The sequence below is a fragment of the Rousettus aegyptiacus genome, unplaced genomic scaffold (genome assembly GCF_014176215.1).
Source record: "Rousettus aegyptiacus isolate mRouAeg1 unplaced genomic scaffold, mRouAeg1.p scaffold_m13_p_7, whole genome shotgun sequence".
Classification (NCBI taxonomy): Eukaryota; Metazoa; Chordata; class Mammalia; order Chiroptera; family Pteropodidae; genus Rousettus; species Rousettus aegyptiacus.
The window spans coordinates 75057318-75070395 of record NW_023416310.1 but is presented as its reverse complement, the minus strand read 5'-3'; the positions used below and the strand labels follow the sequence as shown (position 1 = coordinate 75070395).

Here is a 13078-nt window from a genome sequence, read left to right as displayed (position 1 = left end):
TACCCAAGAGAAAAGAAATCGCCACACAAAAATGTGAACACAAATGTTCATGGCAAGCTGTATTCATAACAGTCGAAAACTGAAAACAACCCAAATATTCATTAGCAGGAGAATGGATAAACAAAACTTTTATTTTTCATAATGTAACACTGGTAAGCAAATAAAAAGGAACAGACAACTGATACAACAAGAATGAATCTCAGAAACATATGCTGGGCAAAATAAGCCAAACATAGTAAGAGTGCATGCAGTATATTATGCCATACAATTCCACCTTTATGAAATTCTAGAACATTCCCAACAAATCTGGTTATAGAAAGCAGGTTACTTGAGGCCAGGGGTGGGGGTGTGGAGGACTGCGAAGGGGAATGAGAGGAGTTTGGAGGAGGGAGAGATGTTATATATCTTGCTTGTGCTAGTGATCATGAGTACATACAGTTCTCAAAATTCAAACAGTACACTTAAATGAAAGCTGATGAAATAAAAAACAAAACCACAGTGTAGATACTGCTACACACCCACCAGAATGGCTAAGATTGAAAGGACGGGCAAAGCCAAGGGATGACTGGGACTCTCCACAGAGAGGTGGGAGGCCCTGGAAGGCAGCTCGGCATCATCTCCTGAGGCTGAACATACGCCTGTCCTGTGATCAGGTCGTTCCTCTCTGGAGTTTTTCTAAACGATAGAGCCAAGTGCTTATGTCCAGCTTAGAAGTGTTGTTAATAACAGCAACCAAAAACTGGAAACAACCCAACCAATTCATCAACAGTAAAATAAACAAAACTGTGGACCATATGTACAAAAGAGTAATGCGTAGAGAAAGAAACCACTGTTACAACAAAATAGATGCATTTCACAGCTACACTAATGAGCAGGCAGGGAGGGAACACAAGAGTGTGTGCTGCGTGACTCCATTTACGTAAGATACGGAAACAGCCGTAACTAGCCTACCGTGAAAGAGGCCAGAACAGCCCTTTGGGTTTACTGACCCCGTGAGGCACACACAAGAGGAAGCCCTCAAGGGGCTCTGGGAATGTTCCTCATCTTGATTTGGGTGGTTGGTTACACAGTGTGGTATACACATATATAAAAATGACACCTATACTAAGACTGTCTATATTGGTCAATAAGTATTTTGGAAATCTTCCCCGTCTGATGGGGCCTGACTTTATCCAGTCCCATTGCTAGTGTCCTATTCTAGATATTTAGTAGTGCCACCAGCTCAGACAGCGTGAGAGACAGGAAGGACATGTAAATGACTAGAGCCGACTGGGAGTGAGAGTGACTCAACTCTGACAGAAGCCACACCTGGATACTGTGTAATAAGCTTCCAGTTGCAATTCACATCCTGCAGACTTGTTCTTCTGTTCTGTTGCTTGCCTTTTCAATGTCTTGATACTCTTTTGATAGACAGAAGGTCTTAATACTAAGGAAATCTAATTACTATGTTAACTTACATAGAGTGGAGAACACAAATCTTAAGTATATGGGACAGTCCGTTGTCAATTCACTATCCTTTTAACTTCACGCAGATTATAGAGAAAATTAAACACAAGCAGCCAGCTCTTTGAAAATAAGTATATAGTATTGCTAATATTTTCGCTTGAAAATTTAGCTCCATAGCTATAGTCACACACCACTTAATGACAGGGATACGTTCCCTGAGCGATTTCGTCGTCGTGCGAACATCACAGAGTGCACTTACATCAACCTAGACGGGACAGCCTACTACACACCTAGGCCACATGGTACGGACCATTGCTCTGTAGGGGAGGAAGAAAATGTCTGGGTTCTTGGCTGACACATCCCTGTAATAAAAGACAGATTAATAGAGAAAAACAAAAGTTTAGTAATACATATACCTCCTGTATACACGGGAGACACCCAGGAAAACTGAGTAACTCGTCAAAATGGCTGAAGCCAGGACACCACCTTAAATATAGCATCATTTTCAGCCAAAGACAAAAGACTACGGGAAGTGACCAGGAAGGGCACAGTAAACAAGGGTAAGGCTGTTAGGCAGATTTCAGTCCCTGTCTTCTGCAATGGCAAGCGTTTCCTACCAATCAGAGATGACTTATCGAGGAGGTAAAGTCATCCCGGTCTTCCTGGTGTGGCCAAGGAAGACACCCTTACAAATGTAAGTGTCTTCTTAAAGGGTAACTTCTACCTGGTTTGCAGAGCTTCACCCACATCTGCTGTTAATTTAAATCACCAGCCTACAACAACCTTATGCCAAATGGCCCTATTTTGGGGTGACAAATTCTGTTCCTAGGCTACAAACCTGTAGAGCATGTTACTGTACTGGATACTGGAGGCAACTGTAGCATGATGTACTGTGCTGCACTAGGACATTACAATGGCTACAATGTCACTAGGTGATAGGAATTTTTCAGCTCCATATAATCTTAAGGGAACATCATATCATCATGTATGTGGTCATCAATGACCAAAACGTTGTTATTCGGCACATGACTGTATAAGGAAAGTGATTTTTAAACTCACAATATAAATTTTCACTTTACATACAATTTTCAGAAATAAAACCAGGTTAGAGTTAGACTTTGTCAAAGGGTGTTATTTGCATATTGCAAAATTAAACTTTACAGTGACGACAGCTATGAAACTATTACTATTGTCTTCCAAAATTAACCAAGATTATAAAACCATGTGGGTAACTTCTAAAAACTGATTTACAAATGCAAAGCTTTTCAGACACTGAACTTCGTGTCTTCATACAGTCTGATTTACATTCCTGTCAATACACACACACACACACACACACTTATCAATACAACCTATCCATTCTACATTTAAAAGGTCTCCTTTCCTCCTCTTCTCGCCATCTGATACTATCTTGTCATTCCCCCTGGAATATTCCAACAGTCTACTAACTGGTCTCCTCGCTGCAACGCAGCCTCCAAACTGCCTGCCTGGGTGACCTTCCCAAAACACAGATCTTGCTCAAACTTGCAGTCACCTCTCTTCTCAAACCATACCCACCACCCTCACCCGTCCTCCAATCCCCGCGGGGCCACAAGCTCTAAGGCTCGTAGGGCCGAGAAGAAAATGTAAAGACGGCCGTGCAGGGCTACAGTGACCAGGAAAGCGCAAGCCTTGACCCCAGAGGCAGCCACTGCTCAGCTCCAATCTTTGGTCGAAACTAGAAATTCGTGCTTTGATATGAAATGTCTCAATTTCTCAATCTATGCAGACCAAATAAAATATATCCATGGAGCTCTTTCCATTCACGGGTTACCAGCCTGTAATTTATAACCTAAAGGATAAAGGATGCAGTCCAAGATGTGGTTATGATGTCTTTGCACACGTGCCTCCCTCCATCCCTTCACTCAAGCTGCCCGCTCACAAATCAAAGAACTGCAAAGAACTTACTCGTGCCTCCTGAAAGACAGTACACATCACTGCCATCAGTCATGGGGTTACTTTTGCTATGAAAGTCCTCCCCTGCCCCAATACAGTCTCTGCCCCATACTCATGTCCAGTTTTTGCCTGGGGCCTTAAAGGGTAATTAAAACTGTCTCGTAAAAAATTTCCTTCCTTTTCTAATCCTCACATACCGTATGTCTTCCTCTCATGATCCTTACCAGTTTTCACGTTATGCTGTATTTTTTCATGTAAAAGACTGCCACTTCTGGAAGGTACACATCTGACTGTGTTCTGTATCCCCACATTACTAAATAATAACTATTTCAGTACATGCTCAATAATGAATGAATATAGCTATTTATATGCTGATTTATATAACAGTTTGCACCTCGAGTTGGTGCAAACTGGCATCACACTGACACAGTCCCTTATAGATTTTGAAAACTAAAAGGCTGAAAGGTTCTGAAAAATATCCTTATACCAGTAAATCTACGGATTCAGCAAACTAACAAACTCAAGGTTCTTTTTGAATACACTTCTTAGATATATCCCCTGAAAAGTTTCTAGAAGCAGAGAAATGATCGAAATATGGCAAAAAGTGAACAACTGTTGAAATCTAGGTGGAGACAGTATGTACCGTTTTTTCCCCAACTCTTTGCTATCCGTGAAATTTTTAATAAAAGTTACAGGGGTGGGGGAAGATAAGACCAATTAAAAAAGCAATGAGCTTAAAATCCATATAACACTACAAGTGTAAAGAAATCGAGTACACTCAAGCAAAGCCTGTGAGAGCATAAATTGTCGCAATGTGACTGGCGGGCAAGGTGGCAATGACCTGTGCGGTGAGGCTTACTCCTAGGAATCCGTCCTGACCACACGCTCCTCCATGTGAGAGATGACGTAGACACTAAGTTACTCTTTACAGCATCGTGTGTAAGAGCGAGAGACTGGAAATGACCTACGCATATGTGTATCAGTCCAGGCTGGATTTACAGGTTACGGCTTATACACTAAGTCAGCATGCATCTTTTAAATCATCGATTCAAAAAATATTAGAGCTCTTTGAGAAGCGATATGAAAGATGACTGTCGCATTTCATATTTTAAAAAACCAAGGTGCGGACCAATGCGCACAGCATGCACACGTGAAGGCTGCAGAGAAGGGGGCTGGGTTGCTGGAGCTGCAGGGGGCAGGAGGCCTTTTTCTCTCGTGTGCTCCTTTTTGTACCTCACGAATTTTGTACCACAGTTATAACGTCTTCACAAAATTTTTTTGTTAAGTGTTGACTGGCTGTAGCTGTAATGAACTCTTCATGTGTCCAATGCTTTCATTACCAAAACCTAATTACAGTGGAGTTACGGCCCACCTGGGAATGAGGGTCTGAAGTCAGTGCCTATAGTGAAAATAGCACACAGTAAAAATTTGTCTTAAAAATCCCTTAAATACATGCCACACTGGACCGACACACCACTTCAATAATTCCAACACAGCTAATTTTCACTCCAGTCCGTGAACGGTTCCTGCTTCTCCAACTGACTAGTGGATAAAATAGCTGGCTTGTACTCAGGCCTCATGCTGTGATGTTAAAAGTGTGTCTCTAACACACCATGCTCACACCCTCTCCGCCAGGATGAGCGGCACTTAGGAATGGGGACAGGCTGGGAGAAGAGCAGATTTCCACTGCCACTCACGCTGATCCAGAACCTTCGCTGTTTATTTTCCCCTCATTTTTGTCACCAGAAGCACAGAATTAGATTTACATAAACGTACGGAAGATGTGTAGTGACGACACGGAGTTTTTAAAAACATATTTCAAAAACTATACCTCTGTTAATTAAACAAACCAGTACAGTGGAAAAGAAAATCACAACCCAAGCGAAACGGACTAATTTGCTGACTGCAAGATGCTGAAGAGAATTCGCAGTCAAGATGAAAAAGAGAAGGTGGTTATTACCTCTTGATCCGTATCGCACACGAGCTCACGGGGCACATGACCGGAGTCGTGGCCCTCACGCTGGCATCCCCGCACCCCGAAACAGATTCCTCAATCCGTCCTCTGAGTAATCTCCTACCTCTGCTAAGTAGTTAGCTCCCAAATCTTTCTATCCCTGCTCTCTCTAGCTCCAGATAAATATTCCTACTAGATACTTCTCAGAGGATTCACCCACGGGCAACTCCAATTTATTATAAACTGAACTCATTCTTTCTCCCCCTCTCCTCCCCCAAATCTCCTCTTCTGGTATCTCCTACCTTGGAAAAGAGAAAAACATCCTTCCTGGTGCCCAAGGTAAAAATCTAAAATTCCCACTATGCCGCATCCGTGTCCTACTCCTATAAACAATGCCCAAGCGCTGGAGAGCCCCCCACTGACATCTGAGTCTGCCCACCACGCCCGGGGTCAGCGCGGCGGTTCACCTTCACCACTGGGCACTTAACTAACTGGTCTCCCTGCCTTAGTCTCCTCAATCCATCTTGCAAACCTGAAAAGTTAACTGCCAGATACAAATGTAGTTATGTTACTCTTTCTACTTTAAGAACAGAAAGCGCAAGAACAAGTCCCAAAGTAAAGCTAAAAACGAGTGCATTGAATAACATGACATAATGCAAAGAGAATGTAGCACCAGGTATATTTTTAATGAGTTTGTTCCTATTCTACCCCACACTGTATAACCAAAATAAATAAGCTAACACATGTGTTTCAACAGAAGGCCACGGGGAAGCAAGGAAAACTCGACTGCCTTCTTAAGAGTCAAAAATGAACACAAAATGAATCACAGCAGAGATGAAGGCACCTTAAGGAAAACGAGTGACTTCTCAGACCTCTAAGTCGAGTGTATTCAAGCTGAAAGTACTAATGTGTCTAAAAATGAATGTCTCAATCGGAAAAGGATTTGGGAAGTAAAAGCAAGCTCAGAAGCCAAAAGAGGTTCTGCCGGAGGGAAAAACCATCGCCCCTGAAGTAAGCTGACTGAGGCTGTCGGTCGCAGTGCAGCAAAAGTCTCACTTCCCCGGCTGAGAGTCCATGCTAACTAAGCTCCCTGACTATGCTCTGCCCTGGTAGGTAAAGTCTACCTGCATGAAGAGAAGAGTCCACTCGTTTGGCTAGGGTCTCCTCTAACTCTTGTTTCTTACTTGAAAAAGTTAAACTGGCACATTAATGGGAACCAGGTAAGCAAATCTACTTATCAGAAAAGTTTATATTAATTATGCCAATATGCACATATCATTATAAACTAATAAACTGGAATTCTAGCTTTACGCATCAGTCTTGCACAGCGTGGGGTAAGAGCTGCTTTGAGCATGCTGATCAGACCAGGTTTCTAAGGGTGTTAAAACAAGGACCGTCTAAGCTGAAGGTAAATTCTAAAATTGCACATGTGGCTATATAAATATAAATTAAATTAATTTTTTAAAAAAACAAAATTTGGTTCCTCAGTTACAGAAACACATTTCCAGGGGCCACATGTGGCTTGTTGCTACCATACTGAACAGCGCACTGAACGTGTATGTTATCAATGGAAGATGTACTGTTCTGGAAGATAACCTCAAACTAGCCCCACCGTGAGTCCTCCGTACTTAGCCCTGGATGGCTAACAGGACTTGAGAGCTAGACTGTTTTCTACACAAGGTAAGAAACACTCGACAACAACTGTTTCCTTTCTCTTTACAATATTTCTTCAAATCTGAACACGCAGATTTAGTGTTCAGGGTTTCTGCCCAAAGGAATTAATTAAACTACAAGAAGGATCACAAAGTCAGAGCGTCTATGACAAAAAGAAATTTTTTTAAGATAAAGGGAATAGCTAATCTGGAGAGAATATTAAAAAGTGAAACAAGTCATGTTTTCAAGAAAACTTCCTCACAGTGTCTTACTTGTTAAGACTCATAAACCACTGGTCTACATAATAAGCTACTGAGCTATTTAAATAACCAATAAAAACTGAGGAGGAACTGAAAAAATACAAGTTTGAGTTCACTAGACCAGACGATACTCCCCTGTATAAAACATGTTTTGACATTTAAATACATGGCCTGTCTTAAACTGCCTAAGTTACCTTTATGTTTACTTGATGAACTGACTGAAGATCTAATTTTTTCATTAAGTAGGGAGCACACCAGATATAATTAAAATAACACGCCATGCCAAACAAATATCCACCATGTATTCTCCATGGTAAAACCTGTTGTAAAAAAACCGCACCTTGTTCTTCCAGATAAGCAATATTAAAACTCAGAAGTTGAAGTACAAACTTCAGCAAACGCAGTCAGACGGAAAGAGGCAAAGGCCCCTTTGCAGACACGCAGGCCCAAGCCTAAAGCCTGGCTCTGCCCTACACCAGCTGTGTGACCCCGGGCACCTTACTCAGTGCTTATAAGCTTCCTTTCACTACCTGCAAAATACAGGTACAGCATGTGCCAACTGGATAAGAACGACATGTAAAGAGCCTACAATAACATCTGACACTTAGCAGATACTCAAGTAAACAGCTGCTACAGTTAGTAAATCCTCCTGAGAAGACCCTCCGAGAGTCCTGAGAATAAAAGACCACTATTTTACATGGGTAACTACAGAAACTATTTTGACCAGGTAGTAACTATAAATCCTGAAACTAATGCCTCAAAATTACCCTTTGTTTTCCCTATTTTATAAGCTATTCTCCAAATAAAACTCCCTGTTGGACTATCACCACAAGCCATCTGAGCCTGCAGTAAAAATCCCGCACTTCACGCACCGGCCCAGGCTGTTACTAGCACGTGCGCCACGTGCCCCCTCGCGAGTCCACATCCAAATGTGAACGCTAAGCACAGACGGCTGACATTTCTTCCTTCCTCTGTTAATGAAAAAAGTAATTTTGTTTTTAAGTTTCTTTCAGTGAGTCTAGTTCCACAAAACAAAATACAGGTTAATTGCTTACCTGGAAAATATTTTGTACTTCAGATCCACTAATCCAGAATGAATGGGGGCATTCCCTTTCAGACTAGTCTGAGAAAAGACAGCAGTCAAGCAGCTTCCAAGATCCTTCCCGTTTACCGTATCCAGCTTTCTTCAACAAAATCCCAAACATGCACTTCGGTAACTGTTGAAAGACAGAAAGCAATCCATACACCCACCATGGCACCAGCGGCAAAGGACAGCCACCAAGAAATGGAAGGGTCAATGGAGTGGTGGATCTGAGGCACAGAAAGCGAGTTCCAACCCCTGAGCACGCCGCTGGCACGAAAGGCCTGCAGCAGCGCTCCTCGGCTCTGCGCTGAGAAGGATCAGGAATTCTACATGGCGAAGTCTTACATCCCTACTGTTAATGTTTGCTCGTGATACGTGGCATGCAATTTCCGAAGGAGAACGGCTAAAAGCTCACTCTATTATCCACGTAAATTGTCCCGGACCATTCAGCTACAATGACCTCCTTATCCATTTTCTAAGACAGCTTCTCCACCATTACAAAAAGTTTGCATCAAATCTACACATTACCCAAATCTTCGACCCACAGCTGAAATACAGGACATTTTTAAAACACATGACATAATTTTAAGAGTGAACTTCTGATTCAATAAAGGCCAATCCACACAATGGCCAGTCATTGGGCTAACTAGAGAAAATAATAAAGAATACTAATAAACAATTTACTAGATGACACCTTTAAAAACATAAACCCAGTCACATTATATCAACATTCTTTTACTACCATACCAACTGTTTCATTGGGCTGCAAATTCTAAACAAACTATAAGGGAGAGAAAGGCATTCGAAAGGATAACAGAGATAAAAACTAAAACTTTACAAAATCAAAACACTATGAGCTCAACTTGCACGTAAATTTTCTACTTCCTCAATTGCCACAATATTGCCAAAATGTTTCTGCAGTAATTAAAATACCTACCTTTACTGAAGGGCTACAAATGAGCCAGTCCCTTTACATTCATTACTCATATTTAATTCTCAAAAAAGATGAGAAATAACTTGCCCAAAGTTTCACACCTGCTAGGTGGCAGAGCCCATGCCCCTTTCCCACAGGGCATGGCTGCGCCCAAGTCCAAGGATGAGCAAACCATGACTCTGGGGGCAGAACAAACCACGTTTTACACTCAAAGGGCCTAAGTTAATTAACGTCAGAATGGAAAACTAAAAAATTACAATAGAGCAAATATTTCAGCCTAGCTGAACTAAAATACAGCTGAATATCGATCGGATGAGCCATCCTGAAACAACTCCCTAGATCTTGCCACTTAAAGAAGCATTTCATTAACAAAGAGTCATGCAATTCTAAGACTCACAATACTGATATTAAAACAAAACATCATACTGTCGCCCAAGTACTCTGTTTATAAGATTGTGTCTGTGAGAAAGATCTCAAATCTAGCTGAAACTGAGGAATTTATTTAAATTCCAAGATTTGTTAATAGTCCGTAGGAAATGACAAAACATGTCCTAATTTTTCAAGATGTAGGCAAAGCACCTGAAGTGCCTGAAATCCCAGTCTATCATTAACCTCCCCATAACAATCAGATGGAAATATCTCAATACTCATGACTTAAAAGAGATCACACATCAGTAAAATCTCAAGCAAAGAATGAGTGCTCAAGTCTTTCCCACTAGGTGATATTACTCTGGAGCCTAAAACTAAACTAGAAACCCAGTTTTGATAAAAGCAGCTGTAGTGAGCTATGGTTAGGAGCTAACAGCTAAAGTGATATACTCAGCTTTTCAAGTATAATTTACAGTTATTACCAAAACGCTGAACAATTATAGAAAAACACGACCACAACAATTTGACTCACAGACTCCTGAGTCGTCAGGCCTTTCCCCTGTATTAGCGAGTTTATTTTCTCTTCTTCCCTTCAAATTAACGTTGACTAACTGGTGGCAGGCCTAGAGAGAAAGATCAAGAAAAGCCCGGCCAGGAGCGTAGGGACTGAGTTCTTCCCGTCTTGTCCCTTTCTCTGCGTCTCCCAAGTGATCATTTTACAGAACCAAGATATATTTTATTATTAGTTCTCATAAGTGGTTGAGTTTTTTCAATTTAACTCTAAAATTTTTTTTTTTAAATTTCTCAAGTTCCTTTTTTTCTCAAAAGTAGAGTGCTCACTTTTCTTTTTCTCCTGTGGGTGAGAAGTTTGCTATCAGACAATGGTTTCCTATATTCATTACACCTACATTTGCACATCCCTCTACTCACAGAGACCTTTTTTTTTTTTTTTTTCACTTAAGACATGTCAACGTCCCTCTGTTTCTACCTCAGCTCTCCATTCTGTGAAGGTCTTCACTGTTGACTAACCCTGAGAGGGAGTTTCCTAAAAATGCTTCCTGCTGACATCACAGAATACTGTAATCTTTGAATTCTGTTAAAACAATAAGATCCAGGTTAGAGATACACTGCTGGATTGTCAGGTCTTCCTGGTTTGTCTCTCATTTGCCTACGAAGTCAAACTTCCTGTTAGGCAATTGTCATCAGCAGAAACTGAGGGTAGGTGACACGGGCATTCTTGACCAACAGGTTTTTCCCCCTTTGTCAACTAATTCAATGAACAACTCAAATAAAACTCAGGAGGAAATCTTGTATGATACCGCTTACTCTGTTAAAGGTCAAAATCATCAGCTTTGCTAAAACAAGAATCAAAAATCCTGATTTCCCCATCTAAACTAAACCAATAAATATAAATCACAATGCTCAATGTTAATATGACTAAATCAATCACCAGTCTCTGAACTATCAGAAGACTTAGAACAGAGTTGGGTGGGTTCTTTCCGTAGTTAGAGTACAGGTCTAATTCTATCTAATTGATAGTTCTTTGGTGATTGTAACAGTACTTTCCAGATTTCCAAGATAGTACTGACTCTGTATGATTTCATCATTTCCCCTAAAGATGCCTCATTAAATAAATATACTTGGCTAAAAGCAAGTGAATTTTGGGCCTCTGTAAAGCTTCGCAAATAAAAACGCGCACAACTCGGGGTGGGGGGGACCGAAAGCCTCCTCACACCATCTGTCTTCACAGCGCTTTACAAAATACAGTCCCTGTACTCGTGGGGAAAGTTAGCATGGCCAGCAGGTGCTGCGAGCCAGGCCCCAAACACACGTCTCACATAACACTCTCACCGACTCGGAGCAATATCTACATTTTCTTGTTTTTACAGATAATAAAATCACACCACGGAAAGGTTAGCCCTCTTAAGGTCACTCGGTTAGCAAATGACAGAGCTAGGATACAAACTTCCGGGGTTTCCCTCTGAGGCCCAAGCTCTTTCTGCTAAATCCTGTTTCCCTAAAGTCACAAGAGCTTGGCACCTTACTGAGTATTTATTTGGCAGGTTCACAACAGATATAAAACGGCTTCCTCAATACTGTGCTATCGACCACTCTGCAATGTATAGAAATCAGAAATCCATCTGTATGTGTGTAAAAGTCTGTAATAGTTCAAATGTCTAATACACAAAGTCTGTGTGCCATATTTATATCACCCTCCTCTTCCCCCTCACCAGTCTTTCTCCTGTATTCGTCTCCGCCCATGTCATCTTACGGTTATCAAAAGAAAATTTTAAAAAGGTTTCACGGCATGAAAAAAAAAAAAACCCAATTATTAATTTAAATCCATAAATATCTATTGCACACCCAAGTGCTAAGCATTATGAAGGATTCAAAAGACAATCAGATACAGCCTCTGGAAGGCAAGCTTAGATGTTATCACATGGGCTTTTATGATGTACAGGAAGGTATGGTAAGTCCCATAACAGTTAGGAACAGATTATGAGAATTAGTGATACAGGTGAGAATTTCCAGAAAAGAGGATGGGTAAGATACAGGCAGACGGCAATGCATGTAAACAATCAGCCAAAAAATTCAACTCAATAGTCACAGACATCTACTACAAGAAGGCACTCTGAGTTTATCATTTAATAGGGAACACAAACAGGAAACTACAATACAAGCCTGGAATATGTTAAGTGTCACAAGATAAATACAAAGCGTCGGCATTCATTCATTCATTCAGCAATGATTATCACGTAGGCAGTGCTATAGATAAAACGACAAAATGGTATCTGCCACCATAATATAAACTGATATCAAGGGGTGGCATCGAAACCGCGTTTTGAGTAGACTGGACTGCATCAGAGAAGCCTGCTGAGATCTCACCTAAGCCAATTTGGCCAGAGAGCCAACTATTAGGTCCTTTCCGCAAATATGGCAGCCTTCAATGCATGGGCTTAGGTCAGTTCGCATTGGTGCTGACATGCAAACAGTGTGAGCAAAATCAGACATGGTCCTCCACATTTTGGCTAGAATATAAAATAAGTGAAGACTGGGAAGAAAAGGCAGAAGAAAGCTGGAATTGGAAGGACGAGGACTTGTAATGTCATCCTTAAAATATTACCAGGTGGAACTCTGGATCCCAGGCACCTCATGGCACAGAAGTTTGTTTCTAGAATTCAAGGATCAAACAGCATGACTCAGAGGGATATATGTGCTGTTCTATGGGCTAGTGATTCCTCTGGGCTACCAGCTCTCTGAATTTCAAGGAACAGCAGCAGTCAGGGGCCAAGAGCGCCAACCCTTGTGAGCAGGATCGTGCTCCTCCTTATCGAATCTCAAACAACATCTAACCTACTCCAAACTCAGGGGCAAAAATGTATATATTTGAGCCACAGCCTCTTGAGGCAGGTCAATAAGGTCTATAAATGTTATTTCATTCG

The 13078-nt window shown here is 41.3% G+C and overlaps 1 protein-coding gene across 7 annotated transcripts in view; it reads right to left on the bottom strand.

The window, feature by feature from the left end:
• The window catches only part of FBXW11 (F-box and WD repeat domain containing 11), a 94214-nt gene that overhangs the window by 77027 nt on the left and 4109 nt on the right, over positions 1–13078 (bottom strand). For 3 of the 7 annotated variants that reach the window (XM_036224188.1, XM_036224190.1, XM_036224189.1), the window contains exon 2: positions 8304–8465. The exons of the other annotated variants lie outside the window; for them this stretch is intronic. The gene's annotated coding sequence lies outside the window, so the exon portion shown is untranslated. The remainder of the gene's footprint in view (positions 1–8303; positions 8466–13078) is intronic. 7 annotated transcript variants of the gene reach the window in all.